The 19,798-nt window shown below is 39.4% G+C and overlaps 1 protein-coding gene and 1 pseudogene across 2 annotated transcripts in view; both read left to right on the forward strand.

Moving 5' to 3' along the window:
• LOC149552555 (uncharacterized) overlaps positions 1–19,798 on the forward strand; it is a 214,515-nt gene that overhangs the window by 98,646 nt on the left and 96,071 nt on the right. The gene's annotated exons all lie outside the window — the stretch shown is intronic.
• On the forward strand, positions 4,313–18,605 carry LOC149552556 (uncharacterized; annotated as a pseudogene).

The following is a 19,798-nucleotide window of genomic DNA, read 5'->3' on the forward strand; positions in this document are numbered from 1 at the left end:
AAACACCCTCTCCTTCATAGCTACCAAGTCGTTCACAAAGATGTCTGAGTACCGCATCATGGGTGTCCTTGTGGGGCTGTAATTATTTGACAACTCATCCTCCACTGTGTCCATTGCCTGAGAATTATCTGTCTTTCCTTTACCTTTTGATATCATTAAACCGCTGAACTGTTTTAGAGGTTTCAATTGGCCTCAAACTCTATTCCCTAGTCTTTGTACTATTTGGGACGTGTGGTATTGGTTTTGGAAGTATAGCTGTGAGCTTCCCTCTTTTTGCATATTTAATCTTTTGTATCTTTCTCTATCTGATTATTCTTTTATACTATTTGGCATTCATGTAAATGTAGTTTCCTCCTGTAGGTGGTCCGCTGACTTGTGGAAAGCTCAAAATGTTTGTGGGTAGATTGTCATTTGTTCCTCCAAGACTGAAAGGACTCATGTGTCTGGTTGGGGGTCCTGGAAGAATGAGGAAGCTCTCTTGATTCCACTTGATGATGCTATTTTGTATTAAACTATTCCCGTGTGTCAGAACCATGCCTTTGGTACCATAGATGTCGTTGTGTTCACCAACCTCCCCCAAACTTGCTTCTTGTTTTGTTGTTACGGGTGCACTGACTATGTGATTCCCTGCCACATTGTTACTATCAGATCCTATGTTGTGCCCGGTGATCCCATTTATTTCTGACTGTGCCTACCTTATCTTTGGTTGATTGATCGATGAGACTTGTGCAAGTATCTTCTCATCGCTCTGAAACCCTACAGGTGCTTCTGTGATTCCCCCATTTATTCCTTCTGTGAGAACCATGTCGTTATCACTGGTGTCTTATTAGAGATTCTTTATGGTTTTTGCATTTTGTTTAGTTAGTGACACACATTAAGTGTAAAAGTTTTGTGCATGATCACGTATGATATGAAATCAACAAAGCAATTTTGGGGAAAGCAATGTGTAAGAAAGTGATTGTTGAGTGGGGCACTTGGACTTACCGGTTGATATCTCAATGCTAATAAAATAATAGGGTTTTGTTACCTGTGATGTCTTGATCCTCTTGGTTGGCTTGCTTCTTCCTAATGCATTGTTGCTGTATGTGGGTTCGAATCTCGATCTTCTTCCTACAATATTGCTCGAGTATTGCTATGTGGACCCAGTTTCTTGCTTTTTGGGGGCTTCTTGTAGCTTCCACGATTTCTTGCGGCTTCCTTCATGCAGTATACAACGATGTTTCTTGCGGCTTCTTGCGGAATTTAGCTCAATTGACTTGTACGCCAACAAAGCATGACATTGTGAGAAGATAAAGCAATTGCTATGATGATAACCTATGTTCAAGCCCCACTTGGCTGCTATAGGAATGCAAGCTCACAAATTATTGCTTTTTAATTCAAAACCTAACAAACACATTTGAAAAACTAATTCGTCAACATATTCTCAGACCGACTGCAACTAGAAGATCAGCCTACTGAAAGTAATGATATTAATTGTCAAAATATAAATGTCTATGTGAGTAAAAACAACTGTGAGCAATATATTAGTGCAAAGAATTGATTGCTAACTTGTACCTAAAGAAAACCATATAGTTTTGAATACATGACATATATATGCATATATAAGATTGTTGACCTATTACACCTAAAGAATGCCATATAGTTTCTTTGAATAATGAAAATTTCAAGACACACAAAATTAAACAAATAAATAACAGTTGGCTGATAGAAGACTTACATAGTTGAATGAAACAAATTATTGCATTAATTTTATAACCTAACAAACACATCTGGAAAAATAATTCATCAATATATTCTTAGACCAAATGCAACTAGAAGATTAATGTACTGGAAGTGATTATATGAATTGTCAAAATTATACAATGTAGCATCATATATAGAGTATTCTATCTCTTCAAAATTGAAGTGTTTATGTGAGTAACTACAACTAATGTCGAGATCTATAGTCCTCCCACATCTTTCGTGCTATTTCATCTCGAAAATTTCCCCAATCATCTCTATCTCGTTGAGTCATCCCATAAGTCTCAAGATTTGGCACATTTATCCCATTACGATCACCGTCCTCTTCAATTTCCCCATTAGGTGGAACACCGTCGTCTATAGTAATGTAATTGTGTAGTATACAACATGCTAACACAATGTTTGTTTGAGTCATGATATGATAGGACGTTGCACGCCTCAGGATAGGAAAACGTTGCTTCAAAATACCAAATGTGCGCTCAATCACATTCCTAAGTGAGGACTGTCAGTGGTTAACTCTTGTGCATTGTGGATTGGGTTTGCTCTAGAAAACTCTTTTAAGTGGTACATCAATAAGGGGTAGGAAATCCAGGAATATTTGGATAGCTAGCATCAACTAAATAGAATTTTCTTGTACAAAGAAAAACGAAGTTATAGATTGGAAATAGCATAAAAACTATGATTTACAATAATGACTATATTAATCATTAAAAATATATTTCAATATACCAGGGGGAACTAGTACTGGATCTGCTCTTGACAAAGCCGAAGCAAGAACACGACTATCTGCAATTGACCCTTCCCAGCCAGCAAGAACATATTGAAACTTGTAATCAAACGAACAAACACCCATTACATTCTATGATAGGTTGCCTTTTCTATCACAGTATTTTGCTTGGTTATCCACATCAATGGTGACTGGTATATGGGTTCCGTCGATTGCTCCATTACAATCCTATTGTAAAAATATATTGTTGTCAAATATGTAGCAATATGCTAAAGATTCAAGAAGCAAAAGATTTCAGTAGAAGATTTACCTTAAAGTACGGATCAAAATGATTCTTCCCAACTATTTCTAGAGGAGTAGACGGAGAAAGGGGCAAAAAGTAATTGCTATGGAGCGATATGATAGCCTTCAAGACCTTGTGGAAGTAGCGACTCACTATCTCTCTTGAGTGACCAAAGTTATGGCCAATCTTACGATTCCTTAGATTGTGGCTAAGGTTATGGAGGAACATGACCAGTTCTTCCAATTTCATGTTTATTGTATCTTTAATGCTCCCTTTCTCCTTTAGAATATTAGCAAGTTTGAAGAAAGCTCCTCTACTCATGTGTATTTGGTCATGGCAATCCATCTCATTGGAATATATAATACGTTTATAGAAAGGACAAGAAACTCTTCTTCTCTTACGCCTGTTTAATCTAGCTTCTTTGGAAGAAGCTATTATGAATACTGCTTGGGTGGCAAGCAAAACAAGTACACGCAAGAGGGTGATCTTCCTAATGATGATTCCCTGAACTTCTATATGATTAGCAAGATCCATTGGATGACTTGTAACCACAAATTAGAGTTAGTGTTTGACACTTCCTCCTCAGGTTAGGGTGCACATTATCTAGGTTTGACATTTTCCTATCTAGCCACAAGATGATTGACTGGGAAGAAGCACACAAAAAATCATTGCAAATAGTTGTGCATAAAAATAAAACATACTTGAAATGTACAATCTCATTCTGACTAGAAACTATGGGGAGCACTGCAGAAGTCGTCAAGACATTTTCAGACATTATATCAAATTTGAATATTTCAAGACATTTACATTCTCAGCTTTTGTGTTTTATGATATTATATCAAATCTGAATAAATATATTATGTCAATATCATCTGAAATCTAATTTGTTTACTATCATCCCAAATGAAACTATTTTAAATTATTTAAAAGAGGAAGAAATCCTAAAATGCAATCTGCAGGAAAAGTTCTACTTTACAGCTTTACGAATTCAATGTCCAAAACAAATTACCGATCAATCACATGGCTGCCTGTTGCATTTAAATGTGTCATGCTTATGCTTTAACCTCTTCACCAATTAAGACAAAAATAATTTCTCAATTTCTAAAAACATCTGCAATTTCAGTTAGTTGAAATTGTATTAGAATGCAACTGGATAATCTTTCCATCAGGCTAACAAGCGGTGAGGTGTCCATTAACAGATATCCCTTAGCTTAGCTTCAATGTAATACGTAAAGGTCTATTTACAATATGGGGAACTCAACAACTAACAAAAATAGGAGGCCTTGCTGCAATGCAAACTATACAAATGCATGTATTACGTAAAAATTGAGTTTGTGAATAGCATAGCATTCACAATTGAAAAATTCTAAGAAATATGTGAAACCTGCAAATACCAGGCTGGCCTACCTGGGCATTGGATACTCTACTGTGCAAGTTATCCAAAACCAACTGCTTTCAGCTCATACAATTCTCACCAAAGACCATCATAAAGCAATGGTAGTGACACAAGCTGAGCATTACATCAAGGACAATGAGTTCATTTGACCACTTAAATTTGCAACATGACGGAGAGCTCTACCAGAATTGACAACCCACAACTATATATTGTAGAAAGATAGAGAACAAAATGGTTGGCTTGCATATGTGAATCAATACATATTAATCTATGTCATTGTGATATTGGTATGGTTGTGAATTTTATCCACAACTTTGATTATTAATATTTTATCTACAACTTGTCTATTAATTCGAAACCAATTCCAACAGAACCCTCCGACCATAAATTAAGATAATTTCCCACTAGATATTGAGAATCTTTTCCATAAGTTATGTCCTTCGAAGAGTAGTAGATTATAGAGCTTCCTAAAATTTCACTACAGATTTTGAAGATGAGCAAATATCTATGATTGCAGGGCATCCCTAGAAACACAGAAATAGCACTTACTGTGATCTCAAGCCACATATCAGCTGGTACATATCTGGCAGGTCCTTCCATAAGTCTGAGTTCAGTGATTGGCACTATTGTTGGTAGCAGCACAACCAACAATCAATCCAAAATACTAGTGAATCAAATAATCTATGGAGATAGAAGTACTTTAGTTGGGTCTGTCAAATGTGCAAGCCTTCTGCTCTGTTTTTAAACAGCCTTCATGTCTCAAGTGCAGTGCATTTGTTATTACAATCATGTCAGTTGTAGTCGGCAATTGGTTTTTAGTCGGCATTTGGTAATTTAAGTATTTAATACTTGTGTTAGTGGGTAGTTAGGAAGCGGGGAGTGTGTCGGTTGGTTTCTAACCAACCGACCCCTTTATAAGCAGATTGATACTTGGACATTGTACATTCATGTTTTTGGTGATATTAATAAAATAAAACTGTTCCTCGCCTCCATTAGGATAACATTGTGGTATGGTATACTGGTGAGTCTGACAGTAATAGTTGTATGATATTCTGTAACTTCTGGTAGTAATTGCTCTCTACATTTTTCAGATTGCAGTGTTACCTACATGGTACGAACAGATTGGCCAGTACTTGTCCACAGTAACATTTCCTCATGACATGCCTCCAACAGAATGGAGAAAAATTGCCTTAAAAAGCCGTACGTTTTAGTTAATTGAAGGGTTGTTGTACTAACTTGGACCAGATGGAATCCTCAGATGATGTGTAATGGAGGAAGAGATCCCAGGGGTTCTCAAAGAATCCCATGGAGTGGCAGGAGGCCATATGGGACCAGATACCACTGCACGAAAAGTGCTCTTGGCAGGGCTATGGTGGTCCACATTGTATGTTGATGCCAAGAAATAGGTAGTGAACTATGACACATGCTAGCGAGCAAGCAAGCCGCTCGAAAGGGACTTCATGCCATTGTTTCCATCTCAACCATAAGAATTATTTGAAAGGTGGGGACTGGACTTTGTGGGTCCTCTACCGACCAGTAAAACTCATCAGTGCAAATACATAGTGGTGGCCACAGAATACTTGTCTAACTGGATAGAGGTACGTGCCTTACCAAACAATACCGCCCTTAGTACCGCCAGATTCCTCCATGAACAGATAGTCACCCGATTCGGGATCCCTCTGCAACGCACCAGTGATCAAGGAGTGCATTTCGTGAATCACATTATCCAAATGATGACCATTGAATATAAAATATTTCATTCTTTCTCCAGTCCCTGCTATCCAAGGGTGAATGGTCAGGTAGAAGCCACAAACAAAATACTGGTTGCTATTCTCTACAAAACTTGTGGTGTTGAAGGCCAGGACTAGGAAGAACAAATTCCAACAATAGTATGGGCCTATAGGACAACTTATAAAGGTACAATGGGACATACCCCATTTCAGCTCATGTACGAACAGGAAGCAGTGATGCCAATAGAGTATGTGGTTCCGAGCTTAAGGATAGCCATTCAAAGCAGATTAAGTGATGAGGAAAGTCTCAAGGAGTGCCTATATCACTTACTCCAATTGGAAGAAAAAAGAATATTCGCCCAATGGTGTACAGAGGTGGCTCAGAAGAGATAGAAATTTTGGCACGATAAACATTTGAAAATGATGAATTTTCACCCAGGGCAACTTGTACTTCGGTACAACAGGAAGAATGAAATTAAGCCAGGTAAGTTTAAAATTCATTGGCTGGGGCCTTACAGAGTAATGGAACTAAAAGCAAATGGAGTGATAAAGTTAGCTACTCTTGATAATCGATCAATTAAAGATCTGGTGAATGGGTCCAAATTGAAAATATATAAAGAGCGAAAAGTTCCTACCTACTTTATAAACCCCCAAGACTTCAGCCAAAGTCATTTCTTCTTGACTAGGTGAGCAGAGGAAGGTGAGTGCAAGTACAGTGTAGAGGATTGTGGACGTATGACTTGTCTGGACAGTAGAGCAAGGCGACGTACGAGCTATTAGACCGTACGAAAGGGGCAGGGTTACAGCAATACGTGGGATTAGCTGTACGAGGACAACGTACGAAATCCTCACTCAGCTTATCCTCGTACAGACAGATTTCAGATATACCCATACGCTATCCAGCATACAGAGGACAAGGTTTTGGTAGTGTATGACACCCAGCATACTGAGGGTGGACTTGGTGGACTTGGTGTGCCGTACGGAACCCAGCATATGGAGGCTTGGCATCTAGGAAGGATTGGCCGTACGAGGGGCAGTGTACGGGGGACATTGTACAGAGGATTGGCCATACGGGAGATTTCCGTACGAACTTGCACAAGGTTAAGCTGCGTATGGCTACCATATGACAACATATCAGTGTATGGTCTAATCAAACATATACTTTACAAATTAACATTCGACTTGAATTATATGGTTACTGTTTCAGCACGTGGCCAACAGTTCTTTTGGGTGGTCATTGGAGATATCATAGCACATGCTGGCAGATTGTAGATTGGACATATTCCTCTGAGGGTGAAGTTAAGTATGGGGAATCCCAGGCAGGGCCACATGGTTGATTCCAAAGGTACTAAAGCTGCTGCCTTACAGGCAATAACTCAGAAGTTAGTCATGGCACAGGGCAAGACTAAACTGTCACAGAAGATCACTACTTCTAGTATCAGTTTTGAAAGTGTGCTTGGTAGTGAGTGTAGAACATGGTGGGAAAAATCAGACGCAGATCATCCTCTCTGGAAGGCGTTGGTCACAACAAAGGTGGACAAGATTATCTTTATGCCGATCTTTGATTTACACAAATTTGAACCTATCCTCCACGATTTGATTACGAGGTATGATGGAGCAGGTCATCAATTTGTCATATAGTATGCTCTGCACTAGGTGGTAGTTTCTTATTCTTCTGAAGTACTTAGTAGGGTTTTCAGAATCCCTAATAGAGGACAAGAGTTGAGCAAAGCCCCTATGACAGGAGAAGACAAGCGGAAATGGCTAAAACTCCTGTGCTGCCAGGATATTACCAATAAGGAATTGGAAGGTATTCTGAAGAATAGTCTGGGGCAGAGAAAGGTTTTCATTGTGAATGAGGAATGGTGTTGTGTGGTCGATTTGGTAAAAAGTAAGCTCACGACCAGCAATCGCACCTCTAATATTGCTCTTTGGCTGTTGCCAGTGCTGGATGGCCTATCCCAAGAACAAATTTACAACTGGGCTCAACTCCTTTCTAGTAGACTGCGGGAATTTCTAGAGTTGTGGCAGAAGGCTTCCTACATGCCCCATCATGCAGTGGCTTTGTTCTTGGAGGTAGTTTGGCTTCAAGTTAGTAGTGAACATCTTGGGACACTGGTACCAGCAAGTAGAGTGGAATTGTACCGACTAGCGATGACTTATTGGCTACATCTAAACACCTTGGGTGTGGGCTCCTAGGGTTGTGGTGAACCCACCAAAAAGAAAGCACGACAGGCCATCGTAGCTGAAGAGGATGAGGACCAAGTCAGTTTTGAGGACATGCCGGGTGATACAGATTCCTCCTCTTTTGATTCCCAAGCAGCTGAGATTCGCCTTGTATATGAGCAATGTTAGTATGCTAATAGAAACCAAATTTAAATAAAGCTTCTACAAACTAAACAAAATTCATAAACTTCAAGATAGACTAAGATGAGCTCTCAATTGAGAATATGAGCCATTAATGGGCTCTCTTCAATGAGAAGCTCTCTTGTTGAGTAGCTTTGTCTAAATAGATAGGATGTATGCTCAAACTTATGCTTCAAAAAGGGCTTCAAATGGAGTTGGAATTTGGGTGTGAGTGTATGGTTTTGATGTAAAATGGCTTCTTAAAATGGCATTATGACTTTACTTCATGGATTGTGTTATTTTGCAAAGGGGAAGGATCCAATTTATAGGTAAGAGGCTTGAGGGATTGAGGGCTAAGATGCAAGGATAGGAAAAAGCTCATGGAGGGCTTAGATTGCATGAGAGGAGAGCACATGGATTGTGCTTCCTTACAACCAATCAAGGAGTGACACATGTCACATGGTGAGAGGATGGAGGAAAGGGGAAGGATGAGTCAACAAAGGAGGCTCAAGGGATAAAATCTTCATAAAGACCCTTCATAAGTGCTTTGTAAGAACATTTATGACTTTGTGGGCTTTATAAAGTTTTGTGGTTGAGATATTTTGAGGGAGATGAGAGCAATTTCGACTAGGACTTGATTAGGAAGGTTTTAAGCTTGCTTAGGATTGTGCAAATGATTAGAGGATGGATCAGGATGGTTTAGGATTAGCTTAGGTATAGGCAAGTGGATGGCATTTAATGAGGGTGGGTGAAGGAGGAGATATTTGTTAACTTTGGCTTGGGTTAGTAAGTCTTTACCCATTTTTAGGGAATGTGACAAGGTTAGGAGGGGATTAGGATTAGGTTTAAAGACATCTTCTAGAAGAGTCTAGACTTTGGATGAGGATAAAGACTTTCTAGAATAGTCTAGAATTTCCTAGGATGAGGATGAAGACTTTCTAGAAGAGTCTAGAACTTCTTAGGATGAGGATAAAATAGATTTTTAGGAAATAAATAAAGTTTTATTTATTTCAAGGGTTTGGGTTGAGGAGATATTTATTAAAACTTTTTTAATAAACATGAGGATTAATATTTAATCTTAATTAAATATTTTGAGTTGGGATTAGGGGTAGGAAATGATGGGATTAGCCTTTAATTAAAATTAAAGAAGGATTAGAAGATTTTGGAAGAGGTTAGTGGTCTTAAGGAAATTGGCCAAGTTTTGGGCAAAAAATAAATTTTATTATTTATTTTGGGATTTTTGGTCAATTTATTAATTAAATAATTAATAAATAAAGAAATAATGTTTAAATAAGATTTAAACATTTTTGGGAGGGATTCCTTAATTAAATATTTTTAATTAAGATAAAGGGATTTAATGGCATAAAAATAAATAAATTAATTAAATAATTAATTAATTAATAAATGATGATGTCATCAGGAATTTTTTAGAAAATAAAAATACTTTATTTTCTAAAGGTTTTTTAGGTGTCTACACGCCTAAGTCACTTACAGGGCACCCCAAGTGAAGTAGTGTTTCTGCCACCTACAACAGGGCCACTTCCTACGGGGGTCACTGAGGTTCCTCATCTGGCTTCTCCACTTGGTGATGTTGTGGTACCACCAGTTTCTTCTACCGAAGACGCCAGCTTAAAAGAAGCAAGTGGCTCAGGACACTTTCCAACATGTGGAGCTTCTAAACTATCTATTCCCGGAATCAAGCCCCTTCTCTCGCTAGACTAGCATACTTGCACCAAGGTGATTGATTTAAGAGGACAAGTTCACTATGGACACAAGGTATAACTACAGACACCTCCCGGGCTAGAAGTGGTCTAGCCTGTGGCTCTTGTTGTTAAGTTGGTTGTGGGGGAGCAATCAAAGGACCCTTCCTCTCCCAGTACTCAGGTGACAATGGTAGAAGCAGATATTGTTTTAGAAGCGGCTGACAAGTTGTTGGAAGAAGAGGGGTTCGTGTCATCCCCTGTGCCCTCGTGGCTTGAAGAACCAATGGAGATACATAGCGGGCATGAGGAATTTTTGGTTCCAACTTCTTTTGCAGCTTAGGCAGAAGGATTTCTTACGGAGTTACGGGCTATGGAGCATTCTACCTGGGAACTTGTTGATGTCAGCTTTTGTACCACTGCATAACATACTAGCAATTGAATATCAAATACAGAGTATCAAACACACAATTCCTCTCTTGAAAAGTTAATACTTATGCGGACATAAGCAAGACTCCAATGTTCCTTACACCTGTGGATACTAACTCAGTTATTGATGTGATTTGCTGGTAATCATGTAGGCGGACTTATGTTATTCACAACAATGAGAAAGAAAAGCGATTTTTGGCATTATCTTTGTAACAATTTTCTCCGACCATTACAAATGAGAGCAAATGGCCTTGTATAGAAGCCAAAATGTACAACCAATGGTAGAGATAAATAGGCAAAATTGACGATCCAGATTGAATCCTAGAAACCCTAATTAGGGTTGCCACCCCATCGGCCAATGAGAAGATGCCACTTCGCCAATGAACCAATGAAAAAGTGGAAAAGTAACAACCAATGAGAAGGCACCAAAATGGTGGCCAATCAAAATTCGACACTTGTCCTACCCTAGAAGAAAGAGAAATTGCCACTTGGGCTTACATCAAATGATCTTCTAATATAAATCTCCCTTTTTCCTTCATTCTTTTAGCTAAGGCGATGAACCTAGCTAGCCTTTCGTTGACTTCTTCCATGGAAGGCAAGGTGTATGCTTTATCTTGAGCTCAACCGATTTCACCATGCTGCTTGCTGCCTGTAGTGTTTTCTCATTGTCCTTCTCATACTCTTTTGCAAATCCAATAAAGGCATTGAGGGAGGAAAGGGTGCCCAAATGTTTCTTCTTGATAGAAACCTTTCCTAACTCATCTAATCTTGATCCAAGTCATGTCTCATCAATGTCCTCTTCTCTGATGTTTTCAAAATCAAGTGCCACCCCCATGTTGCTCATCATGGTTGAAATAGAAGTGTCGACGCTTGCGCTGTGTTGTGCAACTGCATTCTATACCTCCTTGTGTGTTCTCAATCTAGTAGTCAAGGCAACAAACCAAGATTCAACTGTACTCAATCCTCTTTCATCAACCAACTTGGCCCTTTCCAAATATGCTTCCGAAAGCCCGATGAATGCCTGTAGCCTGGGAATAGTCAAATCCTTGATTGGAAGGAAATCCTTCCACTCCTCTTCAAATATTTTGAATTTGTTTCTAACAATCACTAATGACTGGAATGTCAAGATGAAGGAAGGCAAGAAATTCTATGCATCTTGGATTGTATCATGGATCCAATCCCTGACTTTATGCAGCTGAGCCGATATCTCTTCTAGGTTGCTCCCCCTGTCTTGAGGAAGGGCTACCTGGTACAACTGTTGGATAGGTTGACAATCTCTCCAATATTTGTTCTTAGCCTCCAACTTTATGATCCTTTCATTTGCCTTACTCAACTTTTCTTTGATTGAAGCTATACCTTCCTGGATCTCCTCACATTCCATGTCATTTGTGTTTCTTCCCAAATTATGTTCTACTATTTCATATTCTTGGGCCGCAATCTCATTCAATGCCTTGTTGACTATTGGTATGGCAATCTGAACCTTTCGGTGACCATCATTGTCGCTCATGATTACCTTTGCCACCGTTTTTGCCATTTGTTTTTGGTTTTCGCTATCACCCTTCTCTATTAGTCCTTGGATGTCTTCAACTGTTCGGGCAATTACTACCTCGCCTCTTGGCATAAGCATTTTCCTTAACCATAGTGGTGCAGTGCATCTCCCCAAATTTGGATTTGGTTTGACTAACAGAGCATTGCCAACGGCCTCGGGTGCCTGACTTATTGCCTCAATATCAATCGGCCCATCTCCTTCACTAGTAACTGCCATGTCATCTCCTTGTTGGTTTTCTGAGAGAGGAGAGTACTCAGTGCTATTGCTGTAACCACTTGACTTTGAATCAGAGCTCACTTCTATCGCGATCCTTTGTTCACTTGTGTTATCTTCTTAGTCTCTAGCCTCAATTATACTTTCCCTTGACGGTGCTGGGTGCTGTCTCTTTGTTAGAGGTTCCTGATGTTCTTTGCTTTTTTCAACTTCCAAAGCCCTTTTCTTGCTTCTAACTGTTTCCTGTTGCTGGCTACTTCCTTCACCCTTCTGTCCAATTGATTCCGCTGGACCCTCTTTTGGCTTCATCTTCTCAGAAGTGGAATCCTTTGACTTTGTAGCTTCCTTAATCTTTTATTATACACAACTCAGTATGCAAATCAACTGCTCTTGTAGCTGCCTCCAAGGAAGGATCCTGATGATCTCGGCCCTTATTGCCCCATCCCACTGCTAATTTCCCCTAAGGCCTTAAGTCCCAGAATTTTATACAATCTAGCAATTAGATAAAATAGATAGGATCCCATGTAGAATTGTTTTTGGTTTTTTTATGGTTCTAAGTTGCAACTCTTAATTCTCGCTTATGATCCCCACCTAATCAAATTTTATTTTCCTTTTTTAATTTCATCAATAAAGAAGTACATCCAGTTTTCAAATTGCATACCTTGAGCTAGGCCCATGATCCGACTGAGGAGCACAATGAGATCGCCATATTCTGATTTGAAATTTGCCACTGTGAGCTTTGATGATCTAGTGACTCCCTTCTTGCCTTCGTGTAGCAAATCTTTCTTTTGTAAATCTTCTTTGCCATGGGGGATTGTCCTTCCTTTAGTCTGTCCTTTACCTGTATCATGTTTACTGTACCGACATTGGCATTGATTATTCGCCTCATTTTCGAAAAGAAAGTTGTTTTGGGCATCATATCCTCTGTCTTTCTTAGTATTTGTTCCCTTAGGGTTCTTGCTTGCATTAACATCTACCATCCTAAACACTTATTTCTGCCCCTTTGTTCTAAATGATATTGAGTACCCTTATCGATCTCCAACCGTCTTTCTATCGATGGATTTTACACTTATTTCTGCCTCGCCAAGTCCTATCACTACATATATCAATCTCCAATTTTCAACCTAGGATGGGACTAACACTTATTTCTGCCTCTTCATGCTTTAGGATGGACTACACTTATATCTCCCAACTTCATTCTTAGTGTGTTCTAGCTTATTTCTGCCTCTTCAAATGTCCTATCATGGATTCTACATTTATCAATCTCCAAACTTCAATCTAGGATGGGATGATGAAGTGGTGGATAATGAATGCAAGAAGAACCAAAAGAAACAAAACTAGACAAAAACAAAAGAGAGAAATCCGCTTAAGGACCCCTTTCAACTCCAAATGATTTGAACTTACCTTTACCAATGGTCGGGTCTTTTTTTGGAATTTAGGATCAGAATTAAGAATTTCAAATCCTTTGCAAATTTTGATGCCCTAGCTGGAAAAATCAGAATTTGGCCCACTTGAAATTGCCTATGCATGTGCCAAAAAATCAGACTTTATCACTTGTTTTCTTCAACAACAAAATTGTTCAATCTTTAGGAGAAAAATTGCAGGCTCTCTAGAAAATTTTAATTTTGTCTTCCACAAATTTACAAAAGAAGAATTGGCTACACGAAAGCAGGAAGGGAGTCACCAGATCATCAAGGCTTACAGTGGCAGATTTCAAATTAGAATATGACGATCTCATTGTGCTCCTTAGCCAGATCATGGGCCTAGCTCAAGGTATGCAATTGAAAAACTGGATGTACTTCTTTATTGATAAAATTGAAAAAGGAAAAGAAGATTTGATTGGGCTAGGATCATAAGCGAGAATTCAGAGTTACAACTTAGAACCGTAAAGAAACAAAAGCAATTCTGCATGGGATCCTATCTGTTTTATCTAATTGCTAGATTGTATAAAAGTTTGGGACTTAAGGCCTTAGGGGAAATTGGCAGTGGGCCGGGGCAATATTTGGTGCATGAATGCTATCCACAGCTTCATTTGCACAACAACAAAGATTACAAAATATTTTGTGACGCCTTTGCCATGAAGACAGTAAGGGCATTACAAGGGACACCTGCTAGGAGACTCATCGGAAGCAAAAGCAAAGATAAAGAAGTATGGGAGTTAGTTCATCCAATTTTCGCAATTCACCTACATTAGAGTAGCAGGAAGCACAGTTTTCCCAAGAGGCTTCCAAGATACCCACCTGACAAGGTAGTTTTGATGGAATTGGCTAGGCAACTTGAGCATTATGACAGAACAATGAGAATCGAAGGTAAGACAGGGATTACCTTCTCATTTAGAATAAGCAATGATAGTTGCCCAGTTGTGTCGCCTTTGTAGCTGCGGAGAAGGAATTGGAATGGTATCATCTAGGATGGTACAGAGCAAGGCAAGGATTCAATCCTAATGGTCTTATCAAGGTATCTCATGGAAATGTATTTAAACATGTTCCCATTATAGAAGACTTTTGGGCCAATGCCAAGGATGACTTTCATGTGAGAAAGCTAGCTTTCTCAAGGTTGTCGGTGAACATGATGAGAGATACCAAATGGAGAGGCCTTGATATTCCTGATCAACTGGAAGATGATCGAGATGTGCTCAGAGAAGATTATGATACAGTAGAAGGAACAGAGTTGAATCTAGTAGATTGGGATGATCATCAAGATCCTTCCTTGGAGGCATCTACAAGAGCAATTGATTTGCATACCGAGTCATGGTATAATGAAAGATTAAAGAAGCTACAAAGTCAAAGGATTCCCCTTATGAGAAGATGAAGCCAAAAGAGGGTCCAACGAAATCAGTCAGACATAAGGGTGAAGGAAGTAGCTGGCAATAGGAAATAGTTAGAAGCAAGAAAAGGGCTTTGGAGGTTGAAAAAACCAAAGAATATCAGGAACCTCTAACAAAGAGACAACACACAACACCGTCAAGGGAAAGTATAATTGAGGCTAGAGGCCAAGAAGATAACACAAGTGAACAAAGGACCACGGTAGAAGTGAGCTCTGATTCAGAGTCAAGTGGTTACAACAATAGCACCAAATACTCTCCTCTCTCAGAAAACCAACAAGGAGATGACATGGCAGTTACTAGTGAAGAAGGAGATGGACCGATTGCTATTGAGGCAATAAGTCAGGCACCCGAGGCCGTTGGTGATGCTCTGTCAGTCGAACCAAATCCAAATTTGGGAAGATGCATCGCACCACTATGGTTAAGGCAGATGCTAATGCAAGAGGCGAGGTAGTAACTGCCCGAACAGTTGAAGACATCCAAGGACTAATAGACAAGGGTGATAGCGAGAACCAAAAACAAATGGCAAAAACGGTGGCAAAGGTAATCAAGAGCGACAATGATGGTCACCGAAAGGTTTAGATTGCTATACCAACAGTCAACAAGGCATTGGATGAGATTGCGGCCCAAGAATATGAAATAGTAAAACATAATTTGGGAAGAAACACAAATGACATGGAATGTGAGGAGATCCAGGAAGGTATGGCTTCAATCAGAGAAAGGTTGAGGAAGGCAAATGAAAGGATCATAAAGTTGGAGGCCGAGAACAAATATTGGAGAGATTGTCAGCTTATCCAACAGCTGCACCAGGCAGCCCTTCCTCAAGACAACGGGAGCAACCTAGAAGAGATATTGGCTCAGCTGCATGAAGTCAAGAATTGGATCCATGATACAATCCAAGACGGTTGGAATTTCTTGCCTTCCTTCATCTCAACATTCCATTGATTAGTGATTGTTAGAAACAAATTCAGAATATTTGAAGAGGAGCGGAAGGATTTCTTTCTAGTCAAGGATTTGGCTATTCCTAGGCTACAGGTGTTCATTGGGCTTCCAAAAGCATATTTGGAAAGGGCCAAGTTGGTTGAGGAAAGAGGATTGAGTATAGTTGAATCTTGGTTTGTTGCCTTGACTACCAGATTGAGAACACTCGAGGAGGTACATAATGCAGTTGCACAACACAACTCAAGCGTCGACACTTCTATTTCAACCATGATGAGTGACGTTGGGGTTGCACTTGATTTTAAAAACACCAGAGAAGAGGACATTGATGAGACGAGACTTCGATCAAGATTGGATGAGTTAGGAAAGGTTGCTATCAAGAAGAAACATTTGGGCACCCTTTCCTCCCTCAATGTCTTTATCGGATTTGCAAGAGTATGAGGACCACGAGAAGACACTACAAGCAGCAAGCAACATGGTGAAATCGACTGAGCTCAAGATAAAGCATACACCTTGCCCTCCATGGAAGAAGTCAACGGAAGGCTAGCTAGGTTCATCACCTTAGCTAAAAGAATGAAGGAAAAAGGGAGATTTATATTAGAAGATCATTTGATGTAAGCCCAAGTGGCAATTTCTCTTTCTTTTAGGGTAGGATAAGTGTCTAATTCTGATTGGCCACCATTTTGGTGCCTTCTCGTTGGTTGTTACTTTTCCACGTTTTTCATTAGTCCATTGATGTGGTGGTGTCTTCTCATTGGCCAATGGGGTGGCAACCCCAATTAGGGTTTTTAGGATCCAATCTGGATCGTTGATTTTGCTTTTGATCTTTATCGTCGGTTGTAATTTTGGCCTCTATATAAGGCCATTTTGCTCTCATTTGTGGGGGAGTTATGTTGGAGAAAATTGTTGCAAAGGTAATGCCAAAATTTGCTATTTCTTTCTCATTCTTGTGACTTGCATGGTGATTAAGAGCCTTTGGTATTATTGTATGGTTTCTACTTCCAAATAGTTAGAGTAAAATTTCTTTTCAAGCAGTTAAAGTTGATTGTATTTCAAGTTGCTAAGTAAGAGTAAAGTAGATGGACAGTTGCATGGTAGCATTAGTAGATGTTTGATAGGGATCAATACTAGGCCACTAGCATCCTAGCAGCTTGTTGGGAAGCCTTGTGTGGTAAACTAGTTTATTTCTCCTTTGAATCATTGCATCTATGGAGGTGGAGCTGTTGGTTAACTTTCATTAGATTCGATCCCAGTCCATTTGCTAATCTTCCATCTATAGGAGTAGGAGTAGAATAGAAAATAGTTTAGGAGTTAGAATTTTGAAGAGGAAAGTTAGAAGAGCGTTAAGTCATAATAACCATTCACCCTCCATCACCATCACCTTCTCCACCAACATGATCTAGCATTCGCACTGGATCACCATCTCCATCGTCCCACCAAAGTCCAAGTCATCCTCAACAATTAGCGTAAGCCCACATATGTGATTACCGACAAATCACATCGATAACTGAGCTAGCATCCACAGGTGTAAGGAACATTGGACTTTTGCTTATGTCCACATAAGTATTAACTTTTCAAGAGAGGAATTGTGTGGTTGATACTCCGTATCAGATATTCAATTGCTAATATGTTACGTAGTGGTACAAAAACTGACATCAACAGAACTCCTTTGGCATGCGTAGTCCTATAACTTGGAGGGTGTACTCGCCGCGGCTGCAACATTAGCCCAGTTCATGCGAGCTGACTGCTACACAGACTAGGGTCTCTTAGAACAGAGTAAATACAGTCAGGAAGATATTGCCACTACTTGGACCAGCCATTCTATCATTTCTCAAACCTAGGTTGCTTCCTCTCTTCTCATGGCCTCTCTGGCTGCTATAGAGATTGCTTTTCAAGTGTTTTTTTGGAAGCTCAGCAGGACAACCGTCTTCATAAGCAAGTAGAGGCAGAAAAGACTGCTCTGTTAGCTAGTTGGCAGTTGGAGCGAGCTGAGTTGGAAGACAAGTTGGCAGCGGCCGAACCTGAAAAGATGGATACTTTGCGGGTACTTAAGGGCATTCGTACTAAACAGAAAACGATGGAGTGGGAGCTGCAACGCTTGCTAGGCACTCCGAGTCCAGGGATGTCCTCCAATCCTTCTTGAAACATTTCTTAGTTGTTTTAGTCACCGTCTGGAAGACAACTCTTTTTTTGGGTGGGATATATGTAGTCGGCAATTGGTTTGTAGTCAGCATTCGGTAATTTAAGTATTTAATACTTGTGTTAGTGGGTAGTGAGGAAGCAGGGAGTGTGTGGGTTGGTTTCTAACCAACTGACCCCTTTATAAGCAGATTGATACTTGGACATTGTACATTCAAGTTTTTGGTGATATTAATAAAATAAAACTTTTCCTCGCCTCCATTAGGATAACATTGTGGTATGGCATACTGGTGAGTCTGATAGTAATAGTTGTATGATATTCTGTAACTTCTGGTAGTAATTGCTCTCTACATCAGTTTTCTGATCAGCACACCAAGGTTAAGTGTGCCAACACATTATGTAGAGCATGTTGTTATCAGAGGCAGTAATTTCTGGTCTCTGGTGCTCGAGGCTTACCACTTTGCATTTCCTCTGTTCTTGTGGGTATTTGGTCCCATACACATGTTACTTGCTCATTAGGAATGGTGTACTTTTTATATTTTCTTGATTGAAAGGATAATCCAATCCCCCCGTATGGGGTTAAGGAATAGAAGAGTGTTGGATATAAATCAGAGAGGTCAGGTGATCGAATTTTTGCAATGGATCTAATAATTTCCCAAAGTTCACAAATAGAAAGTATAAGGGAGTAAAGTAGAGATGGATAAAAGCTCTGTATGCGAATGGAGAAAATAACGAAACAAAGAGGTAAATATAAAAAAGAGTAGCGAATAACACATTATCAATTCCAAACCCTTATTCGGACATTAGCTTACCCCTGCATTGATCTCATCTGAAACCAAAAACCTTGTATGCAATGGATAAAAGTAGAGACAGATAAAAGGGAGTGAAGTATAGATGGATAAAAGGTTTGTATGCAAATGGAGAAAATAACAAGCAGAACAGGAAGAGCACAAACAAGGTTTTGAGGAATGGAGAACACATTACTTGGAAGAATGCGTGAAACCCAAGGAGCAAGAAGGGCACCTCTGCAAAATAGTTAAACCGACGAGCACACTCTTCAAAATAGTGAAGCCGACGAGCACACTCTGCATAATAGATAAACCGACAAGCACAAGTTCTGCCAAACAATGGAGAATGAGAATGAGCACCTATATTTCGCTGGAAACAAATTGAGTTGCGTGGGATGAGCAAGCAAATTTGGGGGCGAAAATTTCACGGACCCAATTTGAAAAAGTAAAAGTTGGAATAGGAATATATATTCCAGTTCCACCTCTTTTGGTGGAATAGTAAAGGCCCATTTTTGAGGTAAAATTGGCATATATATTCCTATTCCTAATTCCTAGTGGCGGCACCCAAACGGAGAATATAAATTTTTAAGAATTAGGAAAAGCCTATTCCTTTTTTACTGTCGCCAAACGTGCCCTAAGTGATTTAAAACTTGATGGATTATTGAAGCTGTCAGAAGAGATAAATAACTGACAGATTTTAGTTTACATGTGTGTACAAAATCTTAGGCTTTCTGCAATTCTTACTTTGCATACCTTTTCAGCATACATCTTTGCCATTGATCTATATTTTGAAATTATAATTCAATGATGATTATAAGATCAAAACTTTGGGTTTACATATGTGTACAACTAATAAATTCTTCGGCTCTCTGCAAACCCTATTTGGCCCACCTTTGCAGCATACATCTTTTCTCTTGATCTTTATCGTGGATTTCTAATTCAATGATGAATAGGAGATCAAAAGTTCATTGCTTGTTGAAGCAGTTAAAAAAGAT

Source organism: Cupressus sempervirens, chromosome 6 (assembly GCF_028749045.1).
Source record: "Cupressus sempervirens isolate cs-2001-9-10 chromosome 6, ASM2874904v1, whole genome shotgun sequence".
In the NCBI taxonomy this organism is placed as follows: domain Eukaryota; kingdom Viridiplantae; phylum Streptophyta; class Pinopsida; order Cupressales; family Cupressaceae; genus Cupressus; species Cupressus sempervirens.